This window comes from Schistocerca serialis, chromosome 2 (genome assembly GCF_023864345.2).
Source record: "Schistocerca serialis cubense isolate TAMUIC-IGC-003099 chromosome 2, iqSchSeri2.2, whole genome shotgun sequence".
Lineage (NCBI taxonomy): Eukaryota > Metazoa > Arthropoda > Insecta > Orthoptera > Acrididae > Schistocerca > Schistocerca serialis.
This window is the reverse complement of record NC_064639.1, coordinates 1,115,082,338-1,115,101,489: the sequence shown is the minus strand read 5'-3', so window position 1 is coordinate 1,115,101,489 and position 19,152 is coordinate 1,115,082,338.

The following is a 19,152-nucleotide window of genomic DNA, read 5'->3' as shown; positions in this document are numbered from 1 at the left end:
TTCTCCGAACCGGCATCAAGTGCTGCCGCGGCAAGAAGCAAACACGCCTCTGCTGTGGTCCAAGGGAACAGAAACGCATCGTTTGCCGCCAAAGCTACCCTGCCAACACACATCAAAAGGAAACTCGAATGTGCGCGAATAAGAATCAGAAATGATCAAGTGACGTATTAGATGTACACACAGCTATTCCTAAATTGGTTGGAAAGGTTTTAAGTATGATATTAATTTTTCAGGCAGTGTGGACAGATACCATCTTCAAATAAAATGATATATTCTGAAATGTTTCATTTAATTAGCGATAGACTCACGAAAAAATATGCTTTATCGATTACGATTCCTCGATTTGGATCGAGTTAAGGTATAAATTGAATTTCTGCAGGAACAGCAAATATTTTAATTGTTGATGGTATGGACTCGTTCCTATGAAATCTTCCACATAATACACGTGTATGCAGCTTTTTTTGGTAAAAAAGGTATTCTTGTTTTCAGGGATAAGTTCTCATTTCGCATGCTGATAGTACAGTTTCTATGGATGTATTTAATATATTGTTAGTTTTGTCTCGAAGTTTAAGTTGTGAACTGTGTTTGAGTTTAACCCTCGCAACCCAACGGGGTGAGGAGAGGGGAGGGGTGGAGAGGGGAATTATCTTATGTCAACATTTAAAAAAAATTGTAATATAGCCAGTTATTTTACAATTTAAAATTTTGAGGAAATATTTATTATTCTTAACAAAGTCTTCTTCCATAAATATTTCAAATTCTTCAGTTAAGCTTAACCCAAAAATTTTTATTTGAAGATATTGCTTTTCATAAACGCCCTACTTGTATATCAATATCTCTTTAGATTGTTTATTGTGAGCAAAAGTCAACAACAGTTAACTAAATTTATAATTTTTATTATTTGTTGTACCTAGGTTGTATACTCTGCTGAAGGTGTGTGGGTATTGATAAGTGAAATTTTCCGTTTCTGGAACCTAGTAAGACGTCTCTACCTTATTAAAAAATATACTGCTTATGTAAAACAGGTTTTGTTTTTTTAATTTATTTTAGGTTGCGGTTAAAGTACTCTCAGCCCCCTCCGCCGGAAATGTGTGTTACGAAATCGCGTTGGTACTGCTATAATTTACAAAAAAACGGAATTTTTTTTGGCTGAGATTATGACTGAGAGCTACTGGCTAGTTGTGCTGCATTCTTTACATACGCTGAGAACGCTGAAACTGCACTTGCGTGCGGCTGTACAAATGGAAATGCTACTGCTGCTTATAGAGATTACATTGACATTTTAAAGAGTAAATATTCCTCAACATCGGTAGAAATGTGCCTGCTTTTAATAAACTGCTACTTGATATGCTGCTTTATAATGAATATAATGGGGTCACTTCTTCTATCCTGTCTAGGACTTTCTTGAAAAATTAAGCTGATTCCTGTATTATATAGTTGATCGCTTTTACATTAACTGACGGTTTTCCTTTTTGTGGGTACATAAACATTTTATTTTATCCGTTATTACTTTTATGTTGTAATTTCATGTATTGACACGTTCGATGGCCTTGGAGATTTGCTCCTCAATTTGGTCCTAAGGAACCAGACATGCAAAATAAAATGAAAAATAATTTGCACCAATGCTAACAGCTGCAAATATGAGAAGCTTAGTAGAAAATATTATTGGTGTATCGGAACAGCTTAAATGTCTTAATGAAAGCAAAGGGTTTCTTTCTAGATTGGATACTAATTTAGTTTCTTTTAGAGCGTGGTCATGCAGTAGTCCATACTTTGCAGTCATATACATCAGCTGGAAAGTAGCACAGGTCACATCAATACTCGAGAAAGGAAATGAAAGTAATCCGGTAAATTATAGACCCAGAGCAGCGACGCTGATTTTGCAGAACGATTCATGAACTTGTACTAAGTTATAACAACGTGAATTACCTAGAAGAAAACGATTAATATATCAGTCTTGTGAAACACAATTAGATCTTTATTCTCAGGAACTAAATGACAAGTATCGACAGGGGATCTGAAATTGATTCTGTATATTTATGGATTCGCTGAAGGCTTTTGAAACCTTTCCTCACCAAGTCATTTCTTTGGTGTGTCGTCTTTGTTGTGCTAATGCATTTATGATTCCTGGCAGATCGTAGTAACTGACAGAAAGTCATCGAGTAAACCAGTAGTAAAGTACCCGATGTCGTCCAGTGAAGTGTTATAATTGCTCTGCTGTTCCTAATCAACATAAAAGATTCAGGAGACTTTCTGAGAAGTCGTCTTACATTGTTTGCGGTTGATACTGTCATTTACTGTGCAGTAAAGTTACCAGAGGATGGGAGTCAATTCCAAAATGATTTAGATAAGAAGATGCAGTTACCTAAAAATAAATGCGAATTGTGAGAACCTCCACCTAAGTGCTAAAAGGAATCCGATAAATTTCAGTTACACGATAAACTACACAAATGTAAAGCTGTCCATACCTCTACTAAATACCTAGATATCACAATTACAATTACTATCACTTCGAAAATGTTGTAGGGTGGGCGAACTGACGGCTACGATTTACTGCCATAATAGTTAGAAGTTGCAACGGGTCTACCAAAGTGTCTGCCTGCATTACGCTTTTCTGTCCTTCTCTACAACATTTGCTGGGCAGTAAGGCCTCCGTTGATAACGTAAGCAAGATTACAGAAAAATCAAGACACGTTCACAGGATTTGTAGACCTGGAAAAAGCGTTCGACAGTGCAAAATGGTGCAAGAAGTTTGAAATTCTGAGAAAAGTAGATGTACGCTATAGGGAGAGACAGGTAATATAGAGTATGTACAAGAGCCAAGGGGGAATAATAAGAGCGGACGACCAAGTGCGAAGTGCTCGGATTAAAAAGGGTGTAAGACAAGAATGTAGCTTTCATCCCTGCTCTTCAATCTGCATATCGAAGAAGCAGTTATGGAAATAAAAGAAAGGTTCAAGAGAGGGACTGAAAATGAAGGTGAAAGGATATCAATGATACGATTCGCTGATAACATTGCCACCGTGACTGAAAGTGAAGAAGAAGTACAGGATCTAATGAATGGAATGAACAGTCTACCGAGTACAGAATATGAATTGAGAGTAAATAAAAGAAAGACGAAAGTATTGAGAAGTAGCTGAAACGAGAACAGCGATAAACTTATAAGAATTTATGATGGACGGTGTAAGAAGGACATCAAAACCAGAGTAGCACTGGCTAAAAGGGCATTCCTAGCCAAGAGAAGTCTACTAGTATAAAACACAGGACTTAATTTGAAGAAAAAATTTCTGAGAATGTACGTCTGGAGCACAGCTTTGTATGATAATGAAACACGGATTGTCGAAAAACCGGAACAGAAGAGAATCGAAGAATTTGAGATGTGGTGCTACATACGAATGTTGAAAATTAGGTGGACTGGTAAGATAAGGAATGAGTTTTTGCGCAGAGTAGTAGAGGTAAGGAATATATGGAAAACACTGACAAGAAGGAGGGCTATAATGATAGGACACCTGTTAAGGCATGAGGGAATGACTTCCATTATACTAGAGGGGCGCGTAGAGAGCAAAAACTGTAGAAGACAGAGACTGAGAACGGACGTTGCAAGTGTTGCTCTGAGATGGAGAGGTTGGCTCAGGAGCGGAATTCGTGGCGGGCCACATCAAACCAGTAAGAAGACTGATGGCTAAAAAGAAAACATCTTTGCTACCTCTTCACCTTGAATTTTGTTTCCACTCTTGAACCTTTCGTTTAATTCCATCATTGCTTCTTCGAAGTACACATTGAACAGTACAGGCGAAAGACTACATCATTGTGTTACACCCTTTTTGTTTCGAACACTTCGTTCCTGATTGTCCACTCTTATTATTCTCTCTTTGTTCCTGTACACCTTGTACATGACCCGTTTCTTCCTCTAGCTTACCCATATTTCACTTAGAATTTCGATACATCTGGTATCATTTGATATCGTCGAACCCTCTTTCCAGGTCGACAAATCCTATGAGCGTCTGTTCACTTTTCTTTATTCTTGCTTCCATTATCAACCGCAACATCAGAATAGCCTCTCTGGTGCCTTTACCGTTCCTAAAGGCAAGCGGATCACCGTCTAGTACATCCACAATTGTCTTTTCCACTCTTCTGTATGTTATTCTTGTTAGCATCTTAGAGGAATGAGCTGTTAGGCTGATTGTGCGATAATTCTCAAACTTGTCGGCTCTTGCCATCTTCGGAGTTGTGTGTATGATGTTTTTCTGAAAGTGTAATGGTATATCTCCAATCTCACACATTCTACACACCACCTTGAAATTTTAGAAATTCTGATGGAATGTTATTCATCCGTTCTGCTTTATTTGATCTTCATTCTTCAAGAGCTCTTTTCAGTTCTGATTCCAATACAATATGTCCTTTCTCTTCTAAACCGACTCTGTTTCTTCTTCTACCACGTCATCTCACAGAGGCCTTCAATGCACTCTTTCCACCCACCTGCTCTCTACCCGGCATTTAACAGTGGAATTCCTATTATAATCTTAATGTTACCACCCTTGCTTTAAATTTTACCCAAGGTTGTTTTCAAAATCCCATATGCTGAGTCATTCATTTTTTTTTCGATTTCTTCACATTTTTTGTGCAGCTATTTCGCCTTAGCTTCCCTGCACTTTCTATTTATTTCATTCCTTAGTGACTTTTATTTCTGTATTCCTGAATTTCTCTGAACATTTTTGTGCTTCCTTCTACCATCGATCAGCTAAAGTATTTCTTATGTTAGCCGTGGTTTCTTGCAGATTGCCTTCCTTGTACCTGCGGTTTCCTTTCCAATTTTTGTGATTACCATTTTCAGAGCTGTCCAGTCATTTTCAACTGTGAAATGGCTACTGAGCTATACTTTATCGTAGTATATTAGCGTCAGAGAACTTCAAGTCTATCTGTCCATTCCTTACTACTTCCGTATCCCACTTGTTTGCACATTAATTCCTTTTGAATAGTGTCTTACACTTCAGTCTACTTTTCATTGCTAAATTGTGCTCTGAGTATATGACCGCTCCTGGATATGTCTTTCAATCCTGTATCTCGTTTCAAGAATGGCTCTGAGCACTGGGACTTAACTTCTGAGGCCATCAGTCCGCTAGAACTTAGAAGTACTTAAACCTAACTAACCTAAAGACATCACACACATCCATGCCCGAGGCGGGATTCTAACCTGCGACCGTAACGGTCGCGCGGTTCCAGACTGTAGCGCCTAGAACCGCTCGGTCACTCTAGCCGGCTGTATCCCGTTTCAGAATGTCGGTCTGACCTTAATTTAATTTAACTGAAATCTTCTTGTATCTCCAGGCCTTGTCCAAGTATACCTCCTCCCCTTCTGATTCTTGATTAGAGTATTCGCTATTACTAGTTGAAATTTACTGCAGAACTCAATATGTCTTTCTGCTCCATCATTCCTCGTATCAAGCTAATATTTCTTCTTACGCCTTTCTTTTACTCCTTCCCATACGACACCGTTCCAGTCCGCCATGACTATTGCTATTTCGTCTCCCTTAACGTACTGTATTACCGTTTCTGTATCCTCATTTAATTTCTTTACCTCTTCATCTTCAGCTTGCGACGTCATCATGTATACTTGAACTATCGTGTCGGTGTTGGTTTTGCTGTGGGTCCTGAAGAGAATAACCCTGTCATTGAACTGTTCACAGTATCTCACGCTCTGCTCTAGCTTCCTATTCATAACGAGTCCTACTCCCGTTGTATCATTTTCTGGTGCTGTTGATAATACCCTATACTTATCTGACCAGAATTCCTTGTCTTCTCTCCAGTTCACTTGACTGCCCCCCGCTACCGCCAATCTACGTATGGATAAATAATCATCGTATGAGGTAACAGATACTGGAGCCCGCAGGGAAAGATTTGGGTGTTTTTTCCCACGAGATCTTTAAGAATAGAACGTTGGAGAAATAGTCTGAATGTGCTCCAATTAACCTTTTGGACTTAATGTGTGAATTGCAGAGTAAACATACAGATTCAGTATAGACTCATCGATCCTTTAACCTTGCTAAGCAGATTAATTTTAGAAGTTTGGCTGTGGTTAATGAGACACGCTGTTATCCTGATTATGAATTGATAAGCAATTCTTTTGAATTGCTGAGCAATTACTTTTTCTTTATTTACATTAAGTGAGAAGCTTTTCACGAGGTCGCCTATGCGGTACATAACTTCAGTCTATATCTTAGACAAGAATGCAGAATCAATAGGAAAGTTATTTACGAACCTTGTATTGAAATCTCATTAATCAAAACGAAGCTGAAACTGATTTTTGTTGCCAGGAACATATACCATTAACCCTCACAGTAATTATTTTTGATTTCGGGGACGAAATTTTTTTAATTATGTGTCAAAGCAGAATTTATTTTTATAATTTTTTCATACAGTAGGAACCAAAACTGTAATATCGAAATCAAAGTTATTGATGGTCCACTACAGAAGACACAGTGACATAAGCGTATAATTTTTCCTGTTTTTCGGAATTCTCTATTGTTGCTTCAGAAAATATGTAGTCGTGTCCGTCTGAATGTTTATCAAGAGTTTTCTGCAACACACTGACAAACTGAAGTAAAGTGAACAAATACTTTTAGAGATGTTTGGTAACATTATACTATGGCTGGTCTTCACATACAAGTACACATACATGCATACACACACACACACACACACACACACACTCTTCTAGATGAAGATAAGATATGGTTTAAAGTTGTACCAAAAGTCTCAAAAACTTCTTGTGCTGTGTATTTCAATTTGTCAGTTTCTTACCCTGCACTCTGATAAACAATCGGACCGACACATGCTACATATTCTTTTAAACAATGCTGTACAGGTTTCCTGTTAAAACCGACCGCAAGAGAAAAAAATTTTGTGCTATGCCGTGCTATGAAACTGTTGTGTTTGTGCGAATGTTTATTACAGTATTGTGTAAAAGTCTGGAGTAAATGAGTCAAGATCATACCCAGATATCTGTTAGAAACCTTTCCCCTTTATATCGTACATGTATATTTATTTGCCACATACATTACAAAACTATAGGCTGTGTACGTACGAATCATTATTTGAGTCTAATGTACAAATTCGAAGTAAATCGGACAAGAAATTTTCGAGGTATTTGGTAACAAAAATTTACACATTTCTTTGTGTAGTAGTACAGTCGAAAAGGGGAAACACCTCGATATTTTCTTAAGCTTAGTGTAAAGGAGCAATCAGATACGAAGGAAACAGGAAACAAACGATTAATTCCATTCATTTGGTTAAGAAATTAGTAATTTCGTATTTCAGTGACTAGATATTTCTTGAATATGTTGTGGATATATCTGGGGCTTACTTCAAGAGCTTTCATTATATTTTTAATGATCTTCATCAGAATAAATTGTAAGGGTATATAGTTTATTATGTTACAGTATAATGTGTTGCTCGCAGTATAAAGCCGTCGGCTCATGGACCGTCCATCCGAACGTTGAACGTTGAGCGTGCCGTGTTTCTGACGTCATAGCGTGGAATAGCACGTTCGGTAGTCTTTTCGAACGTGCATAGCAATACCTAACTTGTCAGACATTCTGAACGTGTGTCTGAGCGTTGACCAATGAGATAGCACAAAGCCATCTACGTCTCATACACGCTATCTCACTTGAGCACAGAGTTCTGAGGCCCCATGTAGGCATTCAGTTTTAGCCTATTCGTATATATACCGTTTCTGAGTACCAGCAAATTGAGAATCATTCGAAAACCCGTTGTTAACTATGTGATTCGTTGCAATAAGATAATGAGAAACGTCATATTCTTGGCCAAAGATTTATTGTAAGTTGCGTATTATGAGAGTATACCTTTTGAGGCAACGACACACTCAGGATCCACCAAAAACGCATTGTTCGTGGTACAATTTGTTATGCTTGAATTTCAATATCTAACATAGCTAAAAATTAAAGCCTGTAGCAAGTCGGAGCATTTTAGGATTGAAAACAAGCTATCCGCAGACGGATTAGCATAATGGGTAGCATTACCGATTGTCAAAAAGAAGTGTGTTTAAGATGGTTCGCATCCTGCCACATCTCAATTTTTTTTCTCTGGCATTTGCGTATATAACAGGTTCTTATGCTGTATTATTAGTTTAATATAATTTCATACTATAATATTTGATATAATGTAAATATAAGTTCACTTTTTTTTGTTTTTGTTTTTAGTGAGGTTATTCGGTTGGCTTAACCTACGGGACAGCTCGCGCTGCTTGTATAAAGCTAGTTTGTTGCTCCTTTTTCTTTTAAGCTTCGTAATTGAGATGTTGTAAAGATTTTGCCACTCGGTAAGAACAGTGATAAAGTAAGAATGACATTGTGGTTCTGCTAAAATGAGGAAATGAAGAAATAATGTTTATCTTATGTGGAGAACTATTGCAAATTTTCATCGCACTGTTTGTAATGGAACTTTTGTAAGCCTGTGTCCTGATTCACTGGATATGGTACTTTCCTTTTTATCTTAAAACATATAAATGGATATTGAAGTTTTTATTTGTGTATATTACATATAGAACAACGTGACTAGCATATGGACTATGGAGGAAATGTGCGCTTTAATAGAGCTAACGTGGGAATATTACGCGCGCCAGTTTAGTAAGCAGGGTGATTTACGACCTAGAAACATCCCGCAACTGCCGCTGGATCTCGTTGCCATAGCGTATACCACGTTGGGTCCCACGTACCGTATGCACAAGTCGCATCGTTTCTGAGCGTTCAGCAGCACGTTGTACACAGCACGCTCAACGTTGACGTTCGACAGTTCGGTCCGTGTGCCGACGGCTTCAGGCAATACAACATGACGTGTTACACTGAAAATGATCAATATCACTAAAATTTGTAATTAAGGATACAGATCAATGTGTTTCCTTACATGGCGACGGCTGCTCTTATAACGAACACAATGTGTTTGGGGCTCCCAAATGTCCATTGCCACTGACACAAAATTCATTGCGTCCCCATTGTTTGGGAAACTCTAGTGTTGGACCCAAGCAAGGTCACTGCCGGCATGGGACCTGGTCAGTGCTGACAACTCAGACCGGGCTCTTGTCGCTAGTAAATTTCGGTGGGCGGGGCTCGATTACAAAAAGCCCCCTGCAGGGCAAAAGAAAAGCGGCCTGCAAGTGGCCCGCCCTCGTTAATCACGCACGGCCTGGACAGGACTTCCACGTTGGGTTTCGTTACGGCACGGACTCCTCTCAATACATAGTCCCTCCGTAACTGAAACTTCTCTTTTTACTCGAGCACGGACTTTACGTGAATAGCCGCGTCGGCGTGGCGTGAGAAGCCACAGTAATTAGGAATTCGCAGAAAATCTGATATCCTCCACTCTACTCCTAGACGGTACGTCTACGGTCTCGCCTTTATTTCGTATTTATTAACATATTTACTGGGCCGTACGTAGCGTTCTAGTATAGTTTTACCCTGTTTGTTTTATATTTGCTTGACTAGTACAATTTTCCTGTGCTTCATTGCGTGATAAACATGTAATCAAAAGCGATTTCTTAGTTTGTATGCCCCCCCCATTCCGTCTAATGGACAGTTTCGTTGCGTTCTAGAGGGTTCTGTGACAAATCATACATCTTCTTAGTTCTCAAAGCTGTAGTGTAGATTAAATAATCTGGATCTTATCGCCTAGAATACAAGTTAAAAAGTAGTATGGAACTTAATAGTGGTCGCCATACATCGTGTTTTGTGACAGCCTCTACAGACAGAAAAATGTACGATACTGATACATATACCTATAGCTTGTCACAGTCTACATGTGGAATTATGCGGCTACTAATTTCAGTTTTGAATTCTGTGCTCATAAAATAATGAGTCTATCCGCCTATGTATGTTCAGTTCGTTAGATTCGCTTTTGTTGAGACTTAACTGCCAGTACCTGCTCCAAGCATCGATACTCTCTTTGCTGTAGCTGCGAAATTTTTTATCTGTCCCACGCATATATTGTCGAGGTCGGCTTCCGTACGCCTTACGCCCTTTGCATTTACTGATTACCTAACCGAGTTCCATCATCCTAAATAGCTTAAATGTTACGTTCGCCACTTATCTGTGATATCAGTCTATTTAGCTATTTTTGATGGTTTGGCGAATTTATCTAAGGCAGCTGTAGCCCCATATCCGTAATATCTGTCTGTTTCGCTATTTTTGATGGTCTTGTCGAATTTATCTAAGGCAGCTGTAGCCCCATATCCGTGAAATCAGTCTATTTCGCTATTTTTGATGGTCTTGTCGAATTTATCTAAGGCAGCTGGAGCGCAATCAAATATAACTTATGTAATTAGAGATGCATCCTTCACGAATGGACGCTCTGGTGTAAGATGTAACGGTGTCCATGAAGCGATCAAATTCCTGAAGTTCTTTATTAGCAAACCGCAATGTCTGTCCCTGCCAGCCTTCTCAAACTGTGTCTCTCCTAAGTTTAGGTCGGTGCTGGGTGTCCGGGATACGAAGACAGAGTGTTCTGAAGCACTGCAGCGGTGCCTTCTCACTTACGAAAAGGGCGTCGGGTTGTATCCACAGTGAAGTCTTGCGCTATTGAAAGACGGAAGTAGTTTGGGGCCGTGAATGACAATCGCCTGCATTCTGCCCATGTCAGGGCTGCTTCATCATTTTTGTCGTCCTTTGCAAAGCTACGGACGTGGATATGACTGTTAATTTACTGATGATGAATGATGCTTTTGGTTACCGTGGTTTCCTGGAGACTTGAAACTGAAATTCTCATTTGCATTCTTATGGTGTGATGTCTCTGTTTAATGCCTAATTCATCCGTGATTGTCTCAGAATTACGGCCGGACGATGTGGCCGTGCGGTTCTAGGCGCTTCAGTCTGGAACCGCGTGACCGCTACGGTTGCAGGTTCAAATCCTGCCTCGGGCATGCATGTGTGTGATGTCCTTAGGTTGGTTAGGTTTAAGTAGTTCTAAGTTCTAGGGGACTGATGACCAAAGAAGATAAGTCCCATAGTGCACAGAGCCATTTGAACCATTTTTTTCAGAATTACGTACATCGGTGTGGCATGGACAGGTTTGGTGAACACTGCGTTTCCATATAGTGATATGATATTTGTAAAATTAGTTGCACCCCGTTCACGTTGGGATGTCCGTGATTGTGGTCCCTATACATTTGTTGCATACGGAGTTTGTCGCATTTGTTTGCTTGACGAAATCGTGTAGTAGTTCTTCTTTGTAAGGTGAATAACGTTTTGTGCTTACAGACATAATGGGGAAAACTGGTTACCATATGAGCATTTTAGGTTCTTTGCAGCGCACTTCATATGAGTGTTTTCACTCTATGCTTCTGGTTTGGGATAATTAGCCGGCTGAACCCTTCGCACAAGAATGCGGTGAGAATTGATCCGTTAAATGCAAAGGAAAGAGCGTATAGGGGGAAAGAGTACACTGAAGGCCTTTATGAGGGGTAGAGCTTGTTAGATGAAGTGAGAGAAGAAGAAACGGGAGTTGATAAAGAAGAGACAGGGGATGCAGCATTAGAATCAGAATTCGTTTAAAAAAAGAACTTTGGATAAATTAAGTCCAAATCAGGCACAAACGATAGATAACAATCCATCGGAATTCCTAAAGTCACTGGGGGACGCGCCAACAAAACGATTGTTCACGTTGATGTGTAGAATATATTATGAAACGTCCCCTTTCAACAATTCTTACATACGACTGTTATGAAACGTCCCCTTTGAACAATTATACAGGACTGTGCTTAACCTGACACACAATGTTTTTAGCGCAACGCAATCTGACTTTCAAAATTCCCTACTAAAGAATGGCCCTGACTAACGTTAAACTATACCTTTTACAAATCACTTACCTCACAAAAATCTTCGCTGCTCAAGCTACTGCAATACAGCGAGCGCCACTACTGCCAGCTAAATAAAAGATTCAAACTACTAAAGGCACTAACTACTGATAGGGATAGTTAGCAAATGAAAGATATTAATAGAGAACAAACAATGTATTTACCTTAATATCATCACAAGTCATAATATATATATCAGTTCATGACAAATTAGAAAACTCCGCCATCTCTCTCCCCACATCCACCACTGCTGGCGGCTCACCTCCAACTGCGCAACGCTACGCGCTGTTCACAGCCAGCTGCCTAACACTACAATGGCGAGTATTACAACAATGCAAAGCAGCCACAGACTGCACACAGCACAGCCAGTGATTGTCATACAGAGGTGGCGTTACCAATAAAAAACCTAAACAGCCTACTTACATAGAGAAAACATAAACAGCCTACTTACATAGCCCCCATGCTCCCCACAAAAATTTTTACAAATGGTGTTGGGCACTGGCCAATACAGATTTGACAAAATTTTTCACAATTACAGTAACAAAGATATAAAATGCACACACTTATTAATATTATGTTGGTCAAAAGATCAAAATTTCTCACAGTCCATAAAGACAGTCCACATTGTTCATCACAGTAAAAATGCAGAGTTTTTCTCAAAGTCCAAGCAGTAAAAGAAAATGCACATAGAAGTAGTGGATTTCCATGCAGTCTTGAAGAAGTAGTGTTGACCTTCCAACGGAAAGACAGTGCTGACTCTTGACATGCAGACAGGTAATGGGCCACAACAGAGCAAACCCACAGCAGAGTCATTCGAAGTTTGGAAGAATATTTGTAGGTAGGTCATCACAGAGCAGACCCACTGGAGTCCTGGTAGAGATTGTGGTATTGGTGGGCCACCAGAGGTGCAGACCCACTGCAGTCCTTGTAGAAATAATGGCGTTGGTGGGTCATCATAGATGCAGACCCACTGTAGTCCTTGCAGAGATAATGGTATTGGTGGGCCATCAAAGATGCAGACCCACTGGAGTCCTTGTAGAGACGGCCAGCAGCCATCTGTTGCGACTGTGCAGGTGCACAATCACCCTCGAAGAGTCTTGCGGAGAATATAGCAAGTCCATAAACCACCACTTGTGCACTCACAAAGTTTTTGGAATTGTCCTTAGAACCAGCAATGCTGTTATCCAGTCCCTTGCTGAATTATCAACACATGTGCAAACACTATCAGTCCCTACTTCTCACATATTGTCCATATACTGTGACCAACAGAAACGTGTGCAGTGAAATGTAACTTACAAGTTAATAATATCATGAACTGGTGACAATTACAATTTTATAACAGAAGAATACAATAACAAAGGTACAAAATACATCATTAAAGAACATAACAATACAGATAACATTTGTAGTACAGGCTTTACAAAAGAATAGATATAGACATATACATCAGTGTTACAGGAATTATGACATGAGTACATACATAAAATAATGAGAATAGTTTTCGAAACATTAATTTCACACATGAACATTGAAACAGAACAGAATTGTAAACAACTTTACAAAGAAAATAACATATTATTAATGCAACTTATATTTGAGGATAACAGTAATCCTCATCATAGTGAATGTAGCTTAATATTAAAAGAAAAAAAATTCTATGAAACTACACAGAGACAGGAAGAAAACAAATACACAAGGGTACACAAACACACAGTGGGATAACACCAATGGGAAAGGACAGGGTTCGTTTTCAGTGTAACATGTGGTACTGCAGTCCAACCCAAAACTTCATTCTATAGATCTTTCGTCTTATTTCAACCTTTGCTTCCACCAAAAAAATCTTATCCAAGCATGCTTTCTGTATTCCGTTCATATTTCTTTCAAAATAATTATTTCTGATTGTACAATACTCATTTGGGCCCAAATCCTTTTTATATAACTTCGCAATGCATTCTTTACCTATTCTCCACAGTCAGTTTCTCATATAGTCTACCCCCTCTTAAGCTAACTTAAATCTACTGAGCTCAGATGCTAAACTAAGGGACGAGGCAATGCAGCAGCACGTAAAACAATTAATATAAACAGCAATGAAAAAAAAAAAATGTAAAATCGCAAAGCAAGCTACAGTAAATCTAAATTAACAGAAAAAATGCAAAATTACAACTAATATGAGCCAATGTGCAGCAACAAAAAAAATAAATATGGCTTAGCAGAGTAACACAAATTAAAGTTCAGTAGCACTATGCCTGGCAAACAGCAGCTTATCTCTAAACATGACACAGCTCAAGCAGAAAAAATATTACAGTAAAAACAACAATGCAGATAAGGGAAATGTATATTCACATCTTAATATCTATGTAATTAAAGTGGTGCACCACAACAACTGATTGTAAAAAGAAATATTACCATGTACTTGAAAAGAAAATTACGTGTTACTGTTACTAGTTCCTTCTTATTGTTCTTTCCTTTCCAAGTGTTCCTTTTTTTTAAAGAATGTGGATCATAAAATAATTATTTAATAGATCTGTTGACAGAAAGTGTTCACATTAGCAAATGCATTTCATATTATAAAAGCAATGCTGCAACACAGCTGGAAACCAGATATCAAATGAAATAAGCAATTACGCAAACCAAAGCATAAAAATATCATTCAATAGTCATGTGACATTTCATAAGTTAGTAGAAATTCTCTCAACTCTCGTAGAAAGACGCTTGTCATAATCAGGTGTGCAGATGTAAAAATATTTCCCATCAATTCATAAGCATTTCAGCAATTAGCACAAAGTGCGAGTAATCATATGTTTTCAAGTAACGAGGGTGTCGCATTAGCGATGAAAGGCACACCCTAATGGCTTGTTCTCCAGGTGTTTGACACGTCCCACGTCCCCTTTTTTTTTCTACCTGTGCCGCTGAAAAGGGCTCGCAATAATGGCTTTTTCTCCAGGCGTCTGACACCGCTGGGTGCCCGCGACGCATTACGTGCAGGTGGTCACTTTGGTTTCCAACATCCTGTTTCACAAGTCAAGAGTCCCTACCCACTATTCATTACTCCTTACCTTATTACACATATACGTATCCATCGACACTCGTCAATATTTCGTCATTATAAATATGAAGCATATTCAAATAACTCATATAGCCTCAGCCTATTAATCATAAACATACCTCAACAGCATAGTACACATCGTCGTCGTAAAAATAACATCATAACACCTCAGTCAAATCTCAAAATCGTCGTAGCTTCCTCCAATAATTAAAAAAAATTCTCTGCTCATGTCAAAAGTGTCAGCTGCCTCAAACGTACTTTAAAAATCATGATCTCATACCAAACACATCATTCAAAGCTCTCATAGTATCACAATGATTCCGAAAAAATATGAACAGTGCACAAAGTACAGACAAAATACAGTTTCATAAGTGAGAAGTTACCCAACTGTGTAATTACGTAAACATCTGTCACTGATATAGTAAAATAAATGTTTGTCTCTCTCAGTTAAATGATCAGATAGCTGTGTAATTTGTGTGTTAGAGAAATATGGTACCGATGTGTAAAGTTGTATAAGCAAATACCATATTAGCTAGGGTTCCTTGTGGTTGCCACACACATGGTACACAAAGTAAGCGTGTACCCCCTGAGGATTAATGTAATTATACCCTCAGGTGTTACAGATTACAGCAATGAAATGAAATGTATCACTGAAAACTTTCTTTGTAATTCAAAAATCTTTAAAAATAAATGTTTTAAGTACAAAATTAATCACTGAAATGCGTGTCCTGTAGCGCTAAATGTGCATAATCTCTGTGAAAGTGTCGTAGTTATTTTCCTCCAAAAGCTAAGTTCTGCAGAAGCCAATGTACTTACCTCATGATAAACAAAAGTGAAATGCTTTGCGTAGAGATATCTTAGTTATTACGCTTATTGTTGTGATGATGAAAGTACTGTGCTGTAACGTATTGTTGTGCTATGGAAAAGGCTGTCTCCTTGTAGCTATACCACAAAAGTTACTACTAAAACATGTTTTTCTTTCCAGAAGAATTCAGAAAACTGTGCAGATATAAAACAGATACACCGCAAAAGCAACATTGTAAATTGTCACTCATTAGTAGCGTCGTGATAAAAATCGTGTAGCTGTCACATAAACTAACCTCTGTGTCATCTGGTATCTCTCAGAAAGCACTTTAAATTCAGAATGTATTTTCAAATAAACCAAAATGTTGCATTAAAATCTCATTAGCAGTACTGGTAAATGTTCTAAGTATGTGAGCCTTATAGTCGTTACGTAATCGTGCAACAAACAAGCAAGAATGTACACACACAATAACACTGTGACGTCTGTTTACTATAACAATGTATTCGTCATTTCTGTTTAAATAAGTTCTCTTGGTTCTTGATTGGATATTTAACTTCAAACATTGTTGTATGTTAACAGATTCTAAGTCTGACAATGCATACTAGCAACGTAAAGTGAAAAGTTATATGGCAAAGACAAAGGTAAAAAGCAGATTATCTCTCAATAAACGGTTTTACATGAGAAATGTGGTGTAAACCTTTACTCTTCCTAGTACTCAGAGTTTGAACTTGAATGCAATTGTCAGGCGGTATACGTCGGTAAAGAATACTGGAGTTTTTCTCAAGGTTAGCGTCTATGTTATTTTTCTCTGAGCCACCTGGCGCACGCGGCTGCCTGCTGTGCGAGTCATTGTCTGTCTCTTTGTTGGCGCGCGTCGTTATTGGGATTAGGAGACCTAACTTCTACAAATTCACTCTGACGAGAAGGCCCTGCTCTGTTCGAATCCCGCCAGTTCTGATGCAATTCAGATCTGTCGTTACGATCATATCGTCTGTCGTCATGTCGGTAATTCCTGTAGTTTCTTTCTTGTCGGTCATGTGGTGGAGAATTTCTCCCGGAATCGTAACTGCGCGCTGAACTGTTGCGTCTGAAGTTATTCTGTCTCCCTTGATAATAATAGTTCTGGTTGTCATATTGTCTATTTCTATGATTGTCTCTGTCATATTCATTACTACCGGAATGCGATCTTTCTCTGTAACTATTATTACTCTGCCAGTGGTTGTCATATGGGTGGTGTCTGTTTTGTTCACGATTTGCGTTGTAAGAATAGCCTCGTCGTGTCCACTTATTATTTCTTTCATCGCGGAATTGCGACGGATATGACCTGTAATTGTTATGTTCCTGTTTCCGCTTTCCGCGATTGTCAGTGTCAGTTCCTAATTCTTGTAAGAGTCCCTGAAATGCTTCAATGTCGTCTTTGCAACGTCCTGCCAAAATAATATGTCGTAAATGTTCAGGCATTTTGATTAAGCAAATGCGGATGAGTTCTGAGGGGCTGTATGGGTTTGAAAGATACTGATTCTTATGCAACATGTCTTCAAAATATTTCATAAGACTGGAAAATTCAGATTGTTCGAAACGTTTCATCATTATGATGCTATGTTTTACACGTTCTTGTGTAGTTTGAGACCAATATGCAGAGAGGAAGGCATGATAAAAATCTCCTTCACTGTGACAATCGTGAATGACCGATCGCATTCTTACAGCTGGTTCATTCTCTAAGTAGCCACACATAAATTCTAATCTGTGCTCTAATGACCAGTTGGGAGGAAAACAATGAGAGAATTGATGGAGCCATGCTTGTGGATGAATGTCGTTGCCAGAATTCTTAAATGTTTTGAATTTACGTGTAGTAATGAACAGCTTATAGTCAAAATCATCATGTCGGCGAGTCGCATATCGGTCATTGTTAGGTCGTGTCGGCCGTTCCCTCTCAAAATTCGGTGCACATTCCCAATTTCTTTCATTACTTCCGAAATGCCCTGTGTTATTTTGTGTCTGTTCCGTATTTGTATGTCCCTCTTCCCGTATTGGGGCGCGAGTGTCCTCTGAAATACGTAATTCTTGTACTACTTGTGCCAACTGATCTTGCACTTCCCGGATTTCTCTTTTGTACTGTGTATTGATTTGATTTTGATTTTGTTTGAATTTCCTAATTTGTTCGCTCTCTTCTGTGTTATTAAAGACTACCGGTTTTGTGTCATTCAGATTATCGTCTACCTTCGTAGATAAATTATTTAGCTGATCCGAAAGTTCAACTACTTTCTCTGATAATGAACTAATTACCTCCATGTGTCTTTCTACTGTGTCCTTTAAGTTTTCCTGAGTTTTTGCAAGTTGCGTAACCGAATCGGTAGATGCAACTGAGTCAATCTTAGCTTGCAAGGTCTCATGATTTTCATGAACAATAATTTGCAGTTCTTTTATGGCTGCTTCGTGATTCTGTAATGCATTTTCATGCCGCGAAAAAATAGGTTGAAAATGCTCACAAATTTGTGTTTTTACGTCGTTACAGACTTTTTGACATTTCGATTCGATTTTATGCAACTCAGTAGTTAAATCTTCACGTGTTTGTTCAAGTGTGGTGTCTAACTTTTGAAGATTTTGTTCCATTGTGTCTAACTTTTGAAGCTTTTGCTGTGTTTGTCTCTGATTTTGTTCCATTGTGTCTAACTTTTGAAGCTTTTGCTGTGTTTGTCTCTGATTTTGTTCCATTGTGTCTAACTTTTCAAGCTTTTGCTGTGTTTGTCTCTGATTTTGTTCCATTTGTTGCATTAATTGCAATAATAATGTATTAGTGTCTGGAATCTGTTTCTCTACGCTTTTCGGCAGTGCATTTGCACCGACAACATTCACGTTTTGACAAGCAGAAAATGTGTCTTGACTTATTTGAGAAAACGGTGATGACCCAAAACCTGAATCTACAGTATTTGCGAAATTGTGTCCTGTCATTTCGGATTCCTGAGGCGAGCTGTTGCCGACCGATCGATCGATAATGCTTCCCTCTTCACTAATTGTTTCACTGTCCGTGCCATTGTTTGCCGCCCGCTCCATTTCCCTATGCACGATTACCAAATTACTACTTTGAACATCAGTTAATTCATTACTCTGCGGCGCTAACACACTGCCTTCGTCTTCACTGTCATTTCTCAGTTTACTTTGGAGCCTAGTATTACGTTTTTCACACGCCATTATTGTCACAGTATTTCACACGACAACACAGAAAAACACAATTTGAAGAGCAAAAATAAGAGAACACATTAACATAACACTGAAAATAATATCTAGTTAATTACAGCTGCGAAATACTTGGTGCAAATCTACATGCATGCCACAACTGTTTTACTGTACAACAATGAAAGGCTACAACTACAAAGGAGATTCTCTCTACAATTACGCGCTAGCAATAAACAAAAGCTACACTAAATACACAAACTA